A 12,295-nucleotide genomic window follows, 5' to 3' on the forward strand; every position below is an offset into this window, starting at 1 on the left:
GGGCCACAATTTAACGGAGAAATCCTACCCCAGAACTACAATTTCTGTACCCACCCTCCTGTCGTCATGTTTGGGAACATATTGAATGGTTTTATATGTTTTTCAATAAACCCTCCAGCTAACTCTTGAGATTTGTTACCTTAGTGTAAACCTGTAGTTTGGGTTTTGGTATGGAAATTCCAAAATCACTTTACAGATTAGGCACAATGTCTGTTGTTAACACCATTTTCCCAAACATCAGTTTTGTTTCCCAGTACTGTGCCCCATAGCTACCCAGTGTGATTTAGTTCTCCTTTCCTCTAAAACACCCAGTCGTTACTCTCTTGTTCCCATGTTTTATTCTACTGTGTCTAAATACAACGAAATAACACTGTAAGAAGTGTTTCCTGCTGTTCTTATTATCATGTTTCGCAATTTCCTTCCCTTCCCAATTGCACATTCAGCTGTCTGAGGAGGGGGATCGCTAACATTTATAAGCAGTTTAAAAAAATGTATAAATGGTTAATTACCGGCTGTAATTGTGAGCAGATTGAAGTGTTTAGTGGTGCATTTGTCAACAACTATAACTTCAAAGGCATATTTCCATTTTTTTTGTCCTCAGTATTGTGGACTTTGAGCACATGGCTTTGCAGCTAACAATTACTTCCCTCTGGAAGAAGTTGAATTACAGCAAAGGGAGGAATCTAGTTTGGTTAATTAAAGCTATACCTAGAAAAAAAAATGACAATGCACATGAATGTACTGAATTAAATCCCTTGCGTGTAACATTACAACATGGCTACCGTATGTAAACCTCTCTACAAAGGTGAGCAAAGTCAGTGTTTGAACTGGGTCGAGATCTGTGGCTGTGAGCCGGACAGATATTGTATGTGATACTGAACTGTACAAATAAACGCATCGTCACTTGACTTGATAGGTGTGTGCGTGAGAGAGTGTGTTTGTGTGATACAGTGCTGGTCATAAAGTCATCTCGGTCTTTGATTCATGCACCACTCCACCTTTAAAACAGCTTTATGGCTGCTTGCGGCCTTTACTCCAACCTTGCTACACCCAGGTGAGGAAAGACTACATCTTTCCATCTGTAAACTTTGAACTGACTATCTGCATATACTGTGTGTGTGTGTCTGTGTGTGTGTGTCTGTGTGTGTGTGTGTGTGTGTGTGTGTGGTATTGCCATTGTACAAGTGACACATTAACCAATGACTCTGTTAATGAAGGACATGCAATCACTGATTCTTGCCTTTTTGGCACCTCACATACACAAACACACACACACAGAACGGCACCCTGTCTGATAAGAGAAGACTATAGACCCCTGCTGTCTTTAAGGGTTGTTTAAGGTTATGTACACTTCCCCACATTGTCAAAGTGGTCTCCTTCCCATTCTCTCTGACCCTCTGTGTTTCTGGTAAATATGACTGGAATGTGACAACTGTAGGCCTGCTTGCGTTCTCTTTATCTCCTTTGTGTTTATCAGCCTGTCGCCAGCAAAGTGACTTTCATCTCCTACTTAATGTGAAAAAATAGAGCTTATTAGCACGTTGTCAGCTGAAACTAAATCAACATTATCACTGTGGGAAAACCAGAGTGGTGTCATCAGTTGTGGAATGTAACTAAATACATTTACACATTTGAGGTACTTGTACTATTACAAGTTTATTGAGTATTTCCTATACTCAATAATCATTAATTGCAGTCCAATACGAAATAGTTAAAAATCCACCTCCATCATCTACAGCAGTAAAATTGTTCTTTTACATTAATGTATCAGTGATAATCTAATAATGATGTGTGAAAGAAGCCAGTTTACTATTAATACTTTAATCACGTTTTGCTGATTATTTGTATATAAGTTTACTTCAACGCAGGACTTACTTACAGTTTGCTAAGAATACTTTAACTAAAGGCTCTGAATACTTCATCGCTGTGTGTTATGGACCTTTGGATAAAGTGGCCTGTGCAGGCAAACTTACCATGCTAATAAAATACAATGATCACCTTTCAAACTCTATGTGATCACAGAAAAACCTGCCAAACTCAACAGGTTTATCCTGCAATGCCTCAGGCAGAGATGACTTTAAGTCATCTCTTCTGATTTACAGCGTCTCTCCAGGCACTTTCTGAACTAATTTGAGTCTACATTGACCTTCTAACATGCCTGAAGATACACAAAAAGTAAATATTTGGTTTGATGAATCGCGATGGTTCTCTGGATGTAAGTGATCCCAGTCTCAGTGACAGATCCTTTAACCCTCTGATGGTTAGCTGTACTTTGGTTTGATCTGAACCACTTGTGGTTCGAGGGATGGCGAAGTCGCTGGTCCACCACTTTGGCCCACACGGAAATATCTCAACAACTATTGGAGAGATTGTCATGAAATTTCGCAGAAACATTTATGGTTTCCAGAGGATGAAATCTGATGATTTTGGTGATCACGTGGCTGTTTATCTAGAGCAGGGGTCACCAGCCTTCTTGAAACTGAGAGCTACTTCTTGGCTACTGATTAATGCGAAGGGCTACCAGTTTGATACACACTTCTGAAATAGCCATTTGCTCAATTTACCTTTAACTTTATTTTATTATTATGATTTGCATCTATGCGAAGACACTGATCATGTTGATGATTTGTCACAATATATAACAACAATAATTTAACAAAACAGATAGATATCAATATGCAGCACTTTATTTCTATATTTTTTCAAGTGCAAGTGTTTTTCAAATGGAACTTTTTCAAATGATCACTTCTACAATAGTGCTAGGAAATCACAATGTCCCATTGTCACTAGCCACTAACATTTTTAACAAATCATGAATTACTTTGCACCATGTTTGTATGAATAATAAATCATGTAAAGTACAAAAATCAACTTTCAAATAAATCTGACTCGTCACACTGGATGCTAAACCTCGCCAGATCACAGTCCAGCTGGTCAGCCAAGTTCCTGGACATCGCCGACACTCTTCTTACATTGTAGTTGCCCCCAGTTGAACATCGAAGAGAGTGGAGATTACATCGGTTCCATCGGTGATTGACTGTAGTACTAATTAGCAACAGTTAGCATATTAAGCTAAGATTGTGAACATCTGCGACACATCGGCATGTTAGCATGGTCATTGTGAGCACGTTAGCATGCTGACGTTAGAGTTTAGCTGAAAACGCCATGATCTGTATGCCTTTATTGGAGAGCTAACAACAGAAAGACGGCAGGAAATGAACGGCTAACATGGCTGCGGGCTCAAAGTCTCGCTTGGTGAAAACGGGCCTTCATGTGTTGGATTTTTGCCGGGACGTATCTGTGAATACATTTACTCAAACACAGGTTCATGACTTTTCCCTGATTGTAGTCAATCATCACCTTTCGTCACACCCTCCGCCCTTTTATCCCTTCCCTTCCCTTTTGTCTTACTCCTTATCAGCTGAGAGAGAGAAAGAGAGAGAGAGAAAAGGTGGGGGGTTACCTGTACTGAGTGGCCCCACCTCTCTCCTCTGGCCATTGAGAATGAGTAAACACTAAACCACCTTTGCTTACCTCCACACTTAAACACCCAGACACGAGCAGGCAAGGAGACTCTTACTGCCGCAGCCTGTCAGCGTCTCAGAGTGAGCACAGTCCAGACAAGTGTGAGTGTGCAAAGTGTCTCCAGACTAAAACACACCGGCGGCATCTTCCCGGCCTGCTCGTCGATACCTGCACTGGGACACAGGTACAGTGTTAATGTTGACCCTCAGCTGTGTTTCTGTCTGTCTTTGTTAAGTCTCTTTAAAAACTTCTCATCACCTCTTGACGTTGTTTTTTTTTATTTATCGATCGGGTTGGGCTGCCTTGAACAATCAGATTCTCCAGTTTGTGAGCGTTGCAGTTCTTATTGCACTTAAGCTGAACTTGCGATAGATGACCATAGCCCTGCCTTGTGTGTGCCTTTCATCCTCTGTGTGATAGTGTTTGACATGATGAATCTCTTTATGACCAAACCTTACAGTTTTCTGATGGAGACATTCTTGAGGAAGTAGTTTTTGCTGTTGGAGTTTGCCTGTTTTTCTCTCGTGGCATCGAGGAAATCTGGCATCCTGTTTAATTAGCTGCAGTTCACCAGACTTCCCGGTTTCACCGCTTTGTCGGAGCCAGAACGTTTGGAAACAGACGACAAAGGAACTTAAACCAATCAGTGATTGGAATGGAGATCAAGATGTCATTACAATGAAACCAGTGGAACCAGTGGAGTGGCATGACACTGTATGTGTGTATGCATATGTGTGTGTGTGTGTGTGTGTGTGAAAGGTGGGGGGTAAAAAAAAATGCTTCAGTGACTGCATGGAGAGGCCGGTATTATTACCCACAGACTTCCGGGTACTCTGTCATATAATATGTGGACTTTTACCCTGATTAGGAGAGCTGTTTGTTGTGTGCGTGTGTGTGGGCGGGACAGAGAAGCCAGTGATCTGGTGTTAAATTTCATTCATTTAAGTTGCGTTCAAGGCTAAACACGCAGTGACAAAATGACGCTATTCGCTGTCTTTTATGAGTCAGTTTGGTTTTCTTGTGTTCGTTTAACGGTTAAAACAAAAAAAGCCTGCGTTGACAGAAACGTTGCTTCAGCTGTGCATTTCTGCAATTGTGCCATTAAGAGAATGTGACACACGATCTCTTCACTGTGTTTGTAGACAGGGAGGGCCACTGTTTGATTATAAAAGTGTGTGTGAAGGTTAGCTCTTTTGTAAGCCTGTATAGTAAGTGTGTGAGAGATGCTGAAAATGAGCTTGTATGCAAACAGTTGGTTGCCAAATATCACCAACTCTCCAGCCTTAAATATTGCTGGTCACCCCTTACACACAAAAACTCACACACACACACACACACTCACAGGGGGCCATTAAAGCCTCTATCACGAGTGTGTGACACTGTCAACATCAGTAGTAATTGTCTGAAACAATGTCTGCTATGGCCTTGAACAGGCTAGCTGATTAGCCTGAGGAATGTGTTTGCCTAAGGAAGCAAAGCCCCTTTCAGCTAGCGCTAAAGCTAAAGCTGATGATTAGTAATGACTATGTCGCTGTGTGAGGGGACATATGTGCAGCGTTTGGCTGCAGCTGACCTTTCTATCCTGTCATGCTTTATATTAAGACTGAATTCAAAGCCTTAGAATTAGTGCCTAGACTATAACCAATCAGAAATTAAAGTTTGAATGAGTTCGGATGCTGCTTGTTGGAGTCGTAAAGAAACTGTGAAGAGGCAGGCTCTTTGTTATCAGCTTAAAATCATGGTGTTTGAGTGGAATCGTGGTGTTTCGAGTGGAGAAATGTGAAGGTCCTGTAGGCAGGGGGGCTCTCAGAGTAAATGAACTGGAATCATCCCTCCGTGGTGAAGTTGGGGTGGGCTGAAGGAGGTCACTTACGCACTCTGTCTGACCTGAAATTCTTCAGGCCAGTTTCACTTTAAAGGGCTTTCTAGCGCTGAGGGAGGCCTGAACATTCGGTCCCCTCCGCTCTGTTCTTTAGCCTCTCGCGCTCCTCTCCATCTGGTCTTTTCCTCGTCAGCTCCCCCCCCTCACACACACACCGTCTCTGCCGACTCTTTTCCACATTTCTCCCCCTTCCTCACCCTTCTCCTTCTCTGCATGCCCTCCTCTCCACACCTTCCTCATTTCTTCCCCCCACCCCTGCTGCTCTTTTTTGAGCTTGAGTGAACCGGAGGAATGAGGGTGACAGGTACATGGATGGGAGGAGAGAAAAAAGGGAAGAAAAGTAAAGGGAATGAGGCAACAGGAGGCAGGGACACAAATGCAGGGGCTCAGATTTTGTAAAATGTGGTGCTGATTAGATTTTGATTTAAAAAAATGGAGCTCTTCAACCTCTGGACAAGAATAATGTTATGCTGAGCCACAGAAAACTTCTGCAACTGTTTTGATCCTCACCTCGAAAGGTTGCATTTCAGATACTGAGAGAAGTCGAAGTGGCCACTTGTGTGCAGCGGAAACAGCATATCGTCACTTTATCAGTCGAACTTGTTAGCAAACAGCTGCTTATTTACACATCCTGCAGTTAGAGAGCAACATTATCACTCATTCTTTTTGCTCTGTTTTTGGTCTCTACCAACACCAAAATATCGATTATAGCCTCCTCAAGTGTTGACTGAAGTTAAAATATTGGTCAAGTTTAAAGTCCTGAAAGAAACTGAGAGTGTGATAGACTTAAAGTAGATAAACTCTTAGTTAAACAATAACAGATGAAAGCAGTTGAAGCGTCAGCTGATGCGTACGCACTGAAAGCAGTTGTGAAGAAGAGGACCTCACTTTTGGGTCTGGGACGACGTGATGGGCATGTTTCACTGATTTCGGACGTTTTACAGATCATATAATGCTGAAGGTGATGTTTTTGCTTGCTAATACCTGCACAGGACCGTATCTTGGCGATACAGTGAGACATCATTTAAAGGCAACAGCTGTGTGAAGGGACAGACGAGGACAGCGTGATAACGCAGCTTCCCTCACTGTGACCTAATGCTTCATCCTGTTTTAGTCAGCATGCTGACAGTTGAGCTGTGGGAACCACAGTGTGAGGACATCATGTGTCCTGATGGGTCAGCCACAGTTCTCACTTCTCCTCTGTCGACTCCATTGTTTCACTTGGTTGCAGTCATTTACTGCGGCTGACAGATGATAATGTATGTGTGCGATGGGACACAACGAGACAAAATTTCCCTTGTGTTGCTTTACGATTGTCGGGGTTATGATCGGCGAACATGATCCTCTTTCTAGTAATTCTCACATTTTGAAGCAGCCAGAGATGAAAAATCACAGCGTCGTGCTGTTTCTTTTACGTTCCTAAAACAGTTTCTGCGCTCGTCAGAGAGGAACTGCTTCCAGGAAAGCACAGTGTGGGACTAAACACCGTGGTGAACTCCTACAGGTCGTATCACTCTACAGAAATAAACAGCACGACCTCTGGTCTCATGACACGCTACTCATTTACTTATATGGTTGACTTGTAATAATAGATGGCAGTCATACAGGCTCTCTGGCCGAGATACTGATTACCATCACTGCTTTATTGCTGACTTTATTCCTGCTTATTCCTGGCTTTTGCCCATGTGGCAAATTCCAGTGTGTGTGTGTGTGTGTGTGTGTGTGGGTGTGTGTGTGTGTGTGTGTGTGTGTGTGTGTGTGTGTGACCCTGGCCTTAAAAGCGAACCAGCTTATCAGAGATAACCAGCAATGTCTCTAATGTGATTATTTTTGATTAAGTTCTAAGTGTGTTTCAGCAGCTTTAACCCAATGTCAGCTGTAGGGTTATAGTGTTAAATCTAAAAGTTGTTGAAGTATCATTTCCAGTCTTCCATCCAGGAACAAAAATCAATCATGAAACACACATGGTCCCTGTATACTTTACGCCAATTGAAGGGCCAAACTGGGAATATTCTGTGTTTTCTTAATGTCAGCAAATCCCATTAAAAGACCAAAGGCCAAAAGGCAAAATACATCTTGTTCCTCCTAAGTGACACACTGCTTTGTTACAATCAACATGGGGACTGTATTATTTTGAGTCAATCGCAGTAAAACACCGACCTGCTACCAGAAATTGAGCGTTTACTACAAACTATGGTGCCCCAGGAATTTACTGACCCTTCTTTATAACACTACAGTGCTTCTGTAATAGTTCATTTAATTTATTCCTTTAAATTTAAGCTTAAAATCCTAAATAAACTGTAACCTGCAAATCAGGAGTGAACGAGTTACGGTGTGTTTGTGTTCCTGACGAATGATTCAGTGAACGCACAATGATTAAGGGGCGAGACGCGGTAAATGTTTCTCCTCCATCCCGCGAGTCTTCCTGTGGGGTTCAACGGTTAACCGCTGACCTGATGCAGCGATGGTCCCACTGTGCAGTCACCAGAACGCCTGACCCCTGTCTGAGTCCCGATTGGCTAATGACTGACAGTTAATCTTTGATTTAGATTGACCCCACCGGCTCTGAGTTAGGCCCTGATGTTACTGATCAGTGATGCTGCTCACCGTCAAGCTGCACTTTTCTAGCTTTTACACACAATGCTACAAAAATACGCACCTTTACCTGCATATTTTTACACATACACACACCTTTACGGACACACCTTTTTTCCCTGATTTATTTTCAATTGACTCCTTCCTGTGTCGTGATAATTGATTTGACAGTTTTATAATTAGTAGCTGTTGTGCTACAGTCCATTTATAGCTCTCTACCATTTGTTCTTCAATCTTTTTTTGTCTGTCCGTCATTCTCTGCTCTTTATGCTAAGTAGACTTTCTTCTCGCCTGTTTACTCAGTCGTTAAGGAGTGGGGCTGGTTTCAATAGCAGCTGAAACTCCAGCGCACTGTTGACCACACACTGTGACTTTCATCTCTCTCTCCCTTTCACCCCATGTGCTCTCTCTGTCCCTCACTCCCCCTGTTCTTTGCTCCTCTCAGAGCACTTAGGGGAGTTTTTAGAGAGAAACTTTCTGAGCGAGTGATGTTCTCTCGTCGGGCTGTTTTTCCTCTCTGCCGTCTCTCTATCTGCTCTCTTGACTGCCCAGGAAGGTGTGTGTTGTTTGCTTAAGTTAAGCTGTGCTAGGAACATGTTCGCCGTTGTTATGTACAAAAAAAATACACGCACGCACGCACGCACGCACACACACACACACACACACACACACACACACACACAGTTGAAGTCTTGTGCTGACATGACATAAATCAGCCTAGTGGTAACTCCCAGTCAGAATTTCCAAATGTCAGAGTAAGACAGCATGAGGAAGTATTCAAACACCGCTTTGAACGTTTCCTGTGTTTTTTTTTTCAATTTCTGCAACTCTAAGCAAAAACCCTTAAAACACATAACAACTACCTTTCCCATCAGCCCCGTCTCCTGTAAAGCGTGAAGAGTTGTAGGTTTGTGCGACAGCTGCATTGGTGTGTATATTTATCAGTGGTGGAGGGAGACTTCAGATTGTTTAAGTTGCAATACGTCAACGTAAAGGTCTTATCAGCAATGTATGTACTAAAAGTAAAAGCACTCATTAGGCAGAGAGGAAATGGCTCCTGGGACTGATATGTCACTACATATGACTTGATTAGATTGCTAGTATGGTCCAGTCAATACATAAGATTTTACTGTGGTGGCTGGTTGAGGTGGTCTATCTTAAATACTGTGAGGTATTTTAGTCCAGTGGTTTCCAACCAAGGGGTCGGGCCCCTCAGAGGGGCCACAACATAAATGTGAGAGGGATGATTAATGGGAAGTGAAAGCAAAATTCTGCAACAGAAATCTGTATTTCTTATATATTTTTTATACATTCTTTGCTCTATCTTGTGAAATATTGCGTCTAAAAGAATTACTGAGATGAAACCACGTGAGAAGTTTAGAGGAGAAATCTCTCTTTGGCAACAACTCATAGACATCTTAAATGTGACAAGGGGCCTCAACTATATGCTGCTTTTTAAGTCACAAACCAAAGAGGTTGGGACAAAGTTTAATCTTTAACAAAGACTCTTATTATATTTCTAAAACTGATCTGAAAAGACAGTAGTAACTGCGTCTGACAGTCAGACTAACATAATGGGCTAAAAAGTATATTTTTAAATATTTCCTACATGATACTTTTAAAGTTGCATGAAATGGAAATACTCACGTAAAGCACACAAAAAAGCTTAAATACAAAAATTCTTGTGTCTGTGGGATCCGCCCACGAACACACACTCACACAAAGTACCTGTTTTAGCTCCACCCTCATCCTCTCTCATGCTTGCAGCTTTGGCTCAGTGTGTGTGTGTGTGTGTGTGTGTGTGTGTGTGTGTGTAGAGGAGGCTGGCCTCTGTGCTCAGTGCCCTGCTGTACCTGTCTCTCATGGAGGTGGACTAACACTCCCAGAGCAGGCGGGCAAGCAGCGGAGCGCTGTGAAGCAACAGCGGTACTGTAGCTCTCCTCCCATCTGACCACTCTCTGCTTCTCCTTCCTCTTCTCTTTTCCACCAACATCCCATCTGCTGCGATGTCCTTCTCAAGACTTCAGTCTCACTTCCCTCTCTGGCTCTCAGTGGTTTTATAAGGAATTATCAACCTGCAACCTTGACTGACAGGTTTTTGATCATTATTCAGCAGTTCTGTCTATGAATTTATCTGACATGTGAAGGCAGGTTTGAATAATATTTGCGTGACTCAGCTGCTGTGATGTTATCTGTTGGCTGTGTGCTGCAGTATGTGTTAAAACAGCAGGACTAGACTGTTTGATCCTCTTCTGCTGCCTTGTGACACCGCTGTTAGGGGCTGCTGGGTCGACGCTGCGAGTGCATCGCCTCCACGTGCCCACGTGTGCGTGCATATAGCTAAGATGGCGCCATCCTTAGGCCTGTTTTCTTCAGTACACTGGATCAGTGTCACTGGGGATAGAACAGCAAACCAAGAGACGCGTTGTTCCTCACATTGGGTTTTCTTAACTCCATAAGCTGCAATAAACTGGGAGCGAAAGAGAAGTGTGTTGGCTTGCAAACTTCTGAATAAGATCTGCAAATGCTCCTAAGAAAAACACACGATAGCAGGGTTGATTTAATGTCAGGTCAGTGACATGAAGGATGAAATGTTCTTCTTCTCCTGAGCTGTGAGGAGCTATTCTTTAATAACGGCATGCTTCATTTGTTTATTTGTGGAAAAAGATGGAATTTGTCCACAGCAGTCAGTCCGTGTTTGAGGTGTAAAAGCCTTCATAAAACATGTCAGTCCCCAATAACATGCTGTTAATACAGAGAGAATCAGGCGCTTCTATCAATCATAAACACATTGTAATGGGTAATCTCCGCAGCTATAACTGGAACACTTTAACCCAGCAGGTTGGTCCTGTCAGCCAATAAAAATCCAGGCAGCTCTTCCCTTCTGGAGTTCACAACCTTTGAACCAGGTGAACTCTGTGTCTGAGCTCTGAAAGTCTGTGTGGATTATGCTTTGCCTAACAGCTGCTAGCTCTTCCTGTTGTGCTACGGCGAAGATGAAAAATCACATGCAAGCTGTTCCAACTTCTCCCTCTGAAAATGTAGTTTCTTAATAACTGAGGCGTCTGAATCTTTATGCCCTCTGCGAGCAAAGGCTGAGATTTGTGTTTGTCGCGGTTAATCATCTACCTGTGCTGCCTCGGCTCTCTCTCTCTCTCTCTCTCTCTCTCTCTCACACACACACACACACACACACACACACACACACACACACACACACACACACACACACACAGGATTGCATGCACCAGGTATAATGAAGCTTTCTGAAAGGTGCAGATTTACAAGCAAATTTTTATCTCCTGGCATTACTTCCACACTTCTTTCTGTCTGCTTTTCTGATCATTCTGTTGCATTTTAATGCCAAAAACATCCGAGGTATCCACACTCACTGTTCTAATTTTCTCAACATCATGCAAAGGAAGAGAGACATCTGATTTTTGCTTCACATCTGACACACTGAGCGCTGTGATTTCCTGAGTCCCCCCTAAGAAAGGAAAACCTCAGCACAACAGTTGTCAGCAGTGAGGAAGTCAGGAACATCTCCAAGTGGTCAAAACCAGGAAGTAGGTCACTGCTGAGACCGAGCACTGAATATGCCACATTTCTGACACACACCACAGTCCTAAATTTGACTTCTGTATGTTACACAGAGTGTCGATCTCAGCGTTTCACAAAGCTTTTTTTTTTTTTTTCTATCACAGAGCAGAACTCCCAGAGTGAATATTGTCCTCCCTTTGTCATCAGTCTGGCAAGATAAGGCTGATAAGAGATGGAGTCATGTTAGCACTTCACACAATAGAAAGAACAGAGCGAGGGCACTGTGGAAGCGGAGAGAAAGCAACGCAGGAATAAGCACCAAAAAGGCTGTGTTAGTGTCGCAGGCTGCTGCTGGGAAAACCTTGAGTGATGTGTATGTGTTTATTTTTCTTTGGAATAAAAGGAACTGCATGCTTGCTAATGCATCTCTACGTGACAGACGTCCCTGTAGCTCTGTCGAAAATGTTTTTATATCATCTAATGTCATCTTGACCTATGTCAACATGCAGCAACCAACTACTGGCTAAAGATAGGAAAGGAGAGATAGGAAAGGAGGAAACAACATCCTGTCTTTCCTTGTTCTTGCAATTCTGTATTCTTCTTTCTTTCTTCTTTTGACCTTAATGTTTTTGTATATAAATACAATAATGAATGAATCAGCAATATTTAAATTAGTCTGTCCGCTATAGTATTTTTTATGATTTTTAAAGCATCTCTCTTTTTATTCTATCACGCTGACATTTGCATCATTCT

The 12,295-nt window shown here is 42.5% G+C and overlaps 1 protein-coding gene across 11 annotated transcripts in view; it reads left to right on the forward strand.

The window, feature by feature from the left end:
- rbm47 (RNA binding motif protein 47) overlaps positions 1-12,295 on the forward strand; it is a 33,815-nt gene that overhangs the window by 12,035 nt on the left and 9,485 nt on the right. Inside the window, exon 1 of one of the 11 annotated variants that reach the window (XM_041965879.1) lies at positions 6,768-6,911. The exons of the other annotated variants lie outside the window; for them this stretch is intronic. The gene's annotated coding sequence lies outside the window, so the exon portion shown is untranslated. Of the gene's footprint in view, positions 1-6,767; positions 6,912-12,295 lie in introns of those variants that run through there. 11 annotated transcript variants of the gene reach the window in all.

This window comes from Chelmon rostratus, chromosome 3 (assembly GCF_017976325.1).
Source record: "Chelmon rostratus isolate fCheRos1 chromosome 3, fCheRos1.pri, whole genome shotgun sequence".
NCBI classification, from domain to species: domain Eukaryota; kingdom Metazoa; phylum Chordata; class Actinopteri; order Chaetodontiformes; family Chaetodontidae; genus Chelmon; species Chelmon rostratus.